The 6543-nt window shown below is 46.2% G+C and overlaps 1 pseudogene; it reads right to left on the reverse strand.

The window, feature by feature from the left end:
* Window positions 1-4937: 4937 nt before the first annotated feature.
* On the reverse strand, window positions 4938-6335 carry LOC124697027 (annotated as a pseudogene).
* Between the last annotated feature and the right edge of the window lie 208 nt (window positions 6336-6543).

A 6543-nucleotide genomic window follows, 5' to 3' on the forward strand; every position in this document is an offset into this window, starting at 1 on the left:
ATCAAGAAAGCAAAAATGAGTATTTTTAGATAACCTTTCTAGCATTTGATCAATAAATGGTAAAGGGTAATGATCTTTCTTAGTAACTTTATTGACTTTTCGATAATCAATGCACATTCTATACCCTACAACTACTCTTTGAGGTATGAGCTCATCATTATCATTAGGCACAACAGTCATTCCTCCTTTCTTAGGAACGCAATGCACAGGACTAACCCATCTACTATCAGCAATAGGATATATAATACCAGCCTTCAAGAAGTCGTAATACCTCATTTCTTACCACATCCTTCATCTTGGGAATTAGACGACGCTGAGGTTCAACAACAGGCTTCGCATCATCTTCCATATTAATGGCATGTTGGCAAATAGAGGGAGAAATCCCCTTCAAGTCATCAAGAGTATAGCCAATAGCACCTCGGTGTTTCTTCAATATTTGCAATAGTCTTTCTTCTTCAAACTCTGTAAGCTTAGAACTAATAATAACAGGATATATTTTCTTATCATCAATATGAGCATATTTAAGATTATCGAGCAAAGGCTTTAAATCAAAAACCATGATCTTCCTTTGGTGGCGGTGTTGTACCCAAGTCTTCCACCGGTAAATCATGCTTGAGAATAGGTTGGCGAAGAAAAATCTCCTCAAGCTCATCTCTTTCTTTCCTAAAAACTTCACTCTCGCTATCCTCCAAATGTTGCTGCAAAGGATTATTAGGAACAAGAACAATAGATGCACACTCGCTCCATTTTAAAATCATTACTAGGCAAATCAGCTTTATAAGGAGTTTTAGTAAATTTAGAGAAGTTAAACTCATAAGATTCACCAAAGAAATTTAGTCAAAATTTTCTCTTTCTTGCAATCTATAATAGCTCCACAAGTATTTAGAAAAGGTCTACCAAAAATGATAGGACAATAATCACTAGCAAGCAGAACCAAGTACCAAAAAGTCAACAGGATATTTAATCTTACCACATAGAACTTCCACATCTCGAACAATACCAATTGGTGAAATAGTTTCTCTATTAGCCAGCTGAATAACCACATCAATATCTTCAAGTTCACAAGAATCAATTTCGTTCATAATCTCCGTGTATAGCTCATAAGGTATAGCACTAACACTTGCACCAATATCACATAAACCATAATAGCAATGATCACCAATTTTAACAGATAGCATAGGAACACTAGCTTATTTGGGTTTATTAGGATGTGAAACAATATTAGAAGCATCTTCACGTGAAAATAATATGACCATCCTCAACATTTTCAGATCACAAGATCTTTAACTACTGCAACAATGAGGTTCAACTTTTATTTGTTCTTCGTGTTCTCTAGGTTTCTTTTCACTTTTATGAACCGCACTATTTATAATAGAGTACTCTTTCATTTTAACAGGAAAAGGAGTTTTTTCAATATAAGCTTCAGGAATAACGCGATCAGCTAGCTTCAATTACAACACACTTATTAATAGATGAATCAATTTTATCTTTATACGGTTCATGATACTTATCAAAATTCTTCTTAGGCAATTCATAATGAGAGGCAAAAGCTTTATAAAGGTTTAAAGCAACTTGAGAATCAAGACCATATGTAGCACTCATATTACGAAATGTATCAATCATCCATAAAAGCTTCAATGCATTTATAATCATAAATTATACCCGATTCTCTATCTTTGTCGTTCTCCCAACCTTCAAGTATTTTCTTGGATTCGATCAAGAAGGTCCCTTTTAAACTCTTCTTTGTTGCGTGTAAATGATCCGTAACAAGAAGTATCCAGCAAGGTCTTGTCTTGAAAAGAAAGTCTTGCATAGAAATTATCAATAATAACATTACCAGGAAGCTCATGAATGGGGCATTTGAGCATTAAAGACTTCAATCTCCCCAAGCTTGGGCAATACTCTCTCCATCATGAGGCCAGAAATTATATATGCGGTTCCGATCTTTGTGAATTTCACTTGGAGGATAAAATTTGGAATAGAATATAGGCACAATGTCCTCCCAAATCAAGAGAATCACCATTCTTCAAAGCAATTTATACCAATGCGCCGCTTTACCCGACAGACAATATAGAGAATAGTTTCTTCCTAACTTCATTCATAGCAATACCCGCACATTTGAATAACCCGCATAATTCATGCAAAAACAATAAATGATCACCAGGATGGACAGCTTCCATCCCCTTCATAGCGGTTATCCATAACATGTTCAATAATTTTCGTAGGTATTTTATATGGTATTACTTCCTCACCTAGCGCCTCATCCACTACCGTTGCAGTAGTAGTAGATTTCCCAAATAGAAATTGAAGAGAAGATCTCTCCATAATGACTTATAGCAGCGAGCAGTAAATAAAATCAGCACAAACAAGTAAAGGTTTTCCTTACCAATTCCACTTACCAATAGCACTTCACTCCCCGGCAACGGCGCCTAAAAATAGTCTTGATGACCCACAAGTATAGGGGGTGTATCGTAGTATCTTCGATAAGTAAGAATGTCGATCCCAACGAGGAGCAGAAGGTGTTGACAAACAGTTTCGATGAAGGATTCACTGTAAATGCTCACAGAAAAGTATTCAGGGGGTTTTGATGTAACAGATGTATAAAGTACGAGTAAGTAAAATGCGAGAGAAATAATTGCAGCGAGTGGCCCAATCCTTTTTAGCACAAAGGACAAGCCGGGTTGTTTACTTATAATGACCAAACGTTCTCGAGGACACACGGGATTTTTGTCTAGTGCTTTCGCTACATACAGTTGATTAATCTTCATTGTTTTGATAAGTGTTGTGTGGGTGAACCTGTGCTAATGTACCGCCCTTCCTAGGACTAATACATACTTGTGATTATACCCCTTGCAAGCATCCGCAACTACAAGAAAGTAATTAAGATAAATCTAACCACAGCCTTAAACTCTGAGATCCTGCGATCTCTCCTGCATCGATATACCAACGGGGGTTTAGGTTTCTGTCACTCCGGCAACCCCGCAATTGGCAAACGAGTACAAGATGCATTCCCCTAGGCCTATAAATGGTGAAGTGTCGTGTAGTCGATGTTCACACGACACCACTAGAAGAATAACACCACAACTTAAATATCATAACATTGAATATTACTCAACCATAGTTCACTACTAACAATTAGACTTCACCCATGTCCTCAAGAACTAAACGAGCTACTCACGAGACATCATATGGAACATGATCAGAGGTGATATGATGATGAATAACAATCTGAACATAGACCTTGGTTCAATGGTTTCACTCAATAGCATAAACAACAAGTAGAAATCAGCATCGGGAGAGTTTCCCTATCAAACAATCAAGATCAAACCCAAATTGCTACAGCGGTGACGATGTCCAGCGGTGGAGATGGCGGTGATGATGGTGGAGATGATGATGATGGTGATGGAGATGATGTCCAGCTCGATGGCGGTGACGATGGCGTCGATTTCCCCCTCCGGGAGGGAATTTCCCGGCGGATTCCTGCCCGCCGGAGAGCTCTTTTCTCTCTGGTGTTCTCCGCCCCGCGCAGGGCGGCCGTAACCCTTCGTGAGGATTCCTCCGTGGCTTAGGTCTTCGGGACGAAGGGTTTCGCGAAGAAAAGGAGGCGAAAGAGGCCGAGGGGGCCCCACACCACATGGTGGCGCGGCCGGGCCATGGGCCGCGCCACCCTATGGTGTGGGCCCACCCCTGGGTCCAGCTGGCTCCCCCTTCCGGCTTCCTCCGTCATCCGGAAAAATAGGATTTTCTCGTAAAACTTCCTTCCACAAGCTTGATCTTCCGAAATATCGCATCCCGACGGTGCTTTTTCCAGCAGAATCCCGGCTCCGGTGCTCAATCTCCAAATAATCATGAAACATGCAAAATAGATGAAATAACATAAGTATTGTGTCCCAATATGAAATATATCAATGAATAACAGCAAATTATGATATAAAATAGTGATGCAAATTGGACGTATCAGTCCTCAACAAGCTTATGCAAGGCAAAGCTCCCCGAGTGAGCTACGAGATCAATGTAAATGAATATGACAAGCCATATTATCTTGCTGATGGCATTTACCGTAACTGGGCCACACTGGTGAAGACTATCCATAATCCAAACACGGAAAAGACGAAGAGGTTTTCCAAGATGCAAGAGGCTTGCAGGAAAGATGTGGAGCGGGGATTTGGTGTGCTCCAAGCTCGGTGGGCAATTGTCCATCACCCGGCAAGAACATGGTCACTGAAGACCATGCATGAGGTGATGACCTGTTGCGTGATCATGCACAACATGATCGTTGAGAACGAGCATCCTGATGACCGCAATGAGCATCAATGGGATTTCCAAGGTGAGCTGGTTGTGCCAATCCCTGGGGCATCATCCTGGCAGGACTATCTGCCTATGAATGTTGAAGTCACTGACGAGAACGTGTCCAGACGCCTACAGACGGATCTGATTGATCATCAGTGGGCATAGGATGGCCATGAAGATAATGCGAAGAGGAATACCATCTTATTTCCATGTAAACTTTTAAAATTTGGATGTAATAACTGAGACTACTTTGAATCTATTTATTTTGTTGTTTAAAACATCCCAATTCATGCGGACACACAAATGCGTCGCCCCACTGGAGGCACCCCGAGGCGCAAATGGACGCTCGGTCAAAAAAGACCAATTTCGTGTCTGCTGCCCGACACAAACTGATGCGCGTGACTATTTTGCGCGTCCGAAATGCGTCGTCCTCGTTGGACATGCCCTTACTATGAGTAACCTTATTTTCAGCAATCACTTTTTGTGGGAGAATTTGTTTGCGGCATTTTCAAATTTATTCGATAACACACCAAGCATAATACTGTAGTAAAACTTAACACACACTCAGCACTAAAATTATTAAGTTTTAGCAGGTTACACACACAGACTGCAGCTGGACACCTCTGCACTCTTCCTTTCGTTCCTTGCCGACGTACTCTGCCGATGGATGCTCGGCCGTATACGATGCATGCATTGCATGGAGCCATGGGCGACTAGGAGTGTGTACCAGCTACATGTCAATCACTTCTGTTGGAGCTGCTTGACGAGTCCGAGGTTGATGATGCCCCACGCGGAGCGCGGCCACTCCTTGTCCATGGCCTTGTCCCTCATCACCCTCCCCCACGACACCCACCCTTCCCACGACATCCTCTTGTCCCAGCTGCTTCCCCACTCCAGCACCAGCCTCAGGCCCTGCTCCGCCGCTGCTACCTCCCGCCACCGTTCAGCAGAACCTGCGCCAGCACCAGCCACGGCTCCCCCACGAACGGGTTCTTCTCGATGCTCCGCCGCAGCAGCGACTCTATTTTCGTCCAGTCACCGTCGACGCCTTTCACGTCGCTGCATATCGCCTCCCAGTACAGGTCCCTCGCCGCGATCTGCTCGTCGGGGTCCAGCACCTTGCTGCACCGGTCGAACACCGGCGGGATCCTGAGCTCCAGCCCCGCGTCCTCGTCCACGTCGTGGTCGATGGCGTCGTTTTCCATTCGGCGGAGGCGCTCGTCGGTGGCGATGAGGCGGTATATGGCGGCCAGCCTGGACATGGCGCACATCGACAGCCCCGGCTTGCCGGTGCCTGGCCAGAGTGCGGCCCAGTTGTCACCGGCGAATTCCAGGCGTCCGTCCTCGTTACCGAACAGCTTGTCCTGGTAGTCCGTGTACTGGTCGCTGAAGTCAGCCACGGTCATCAGCACGAACACCGCCAGCACCCTCCGCGACAGCAAAACCGGCTGCCCCATCCGGATGTGCGGCGCGACCACGCCGTCCTCGGGCACCACCGATCGCAGCTTCACCCGCCACGGATCCGTCTTCTCCGTCTTATTGCCGCAAGTGGCCTTGACGAGGGAGGCCTCCGCGGCGGCGAGGTGGTCCCTGAGCTCGGCGTCGGTGTAGCGGAGGTGGAGGTCCTCGTGCATGAGAGCGTGGCGCGGGACGACGCAGAAGAGGTGCACGAGCCGCTCGGCGGCGTCGCCGATGATGGCGCGGACGCGTGCGCGGCTCACGTCGGGCTCGAAGATGGCGAGGTTGACGTAGGAGTTGGAGTAGGAGGAGTGGTAGAGCCCGCAGCGGGACACGGCGTCGGGCGCGCCCCAGAGATGGAGGATGCGGTAGACGTCCACGAGGTGATCCAGGAAGGTGCCGTGCTTATGGTAGCACTCGCCGGCGCCGGCCGAGACGAGGACGGACACCAGGGAAGGGAGCTCCGGGTCGACGGCGGCGAGGTCGCCGCGGAGAAACGGCCGCGCGGAGGCGATGAGGGACGGGATCGCGTCGTGAGATGAACCTGTGCCGTTGGTGGTGTTGCTGCTGTTGTTCTTGGTCGCCATGATCGATTCTGGTGTGGGGATCCTTGGTGTGCGCCTTTCTGTTTCGCTTTTGTTTGTGTGGACTGGATTCTGATTTATGGAGTCTCTATTTATCAGCGATCTCCGTGGCAATGCCAGTTTATTTACTAACGGTTATTACCGTGAAATTTTACAGGTTTGTTGGATCAAACTAGCAATTCAGTGGCCGCATGCAGGAGAGCATTCAAGT

This window comes from Lolium rigidum, chromosome 3 (genome assembly GCF_022539505.1).
Source record: "Lolium rigidum isolate FL_2022 chromosome 3, APGP_CSIRO_Lrig_0.1, whole genome shotgun sequence".
Taxonomy (NCBI): Eukaryota; Viridiplantae; Streptophyta; class Magnoliopsida; order Poales; family Poaceae; genus Lolium; species Lolium rigidum.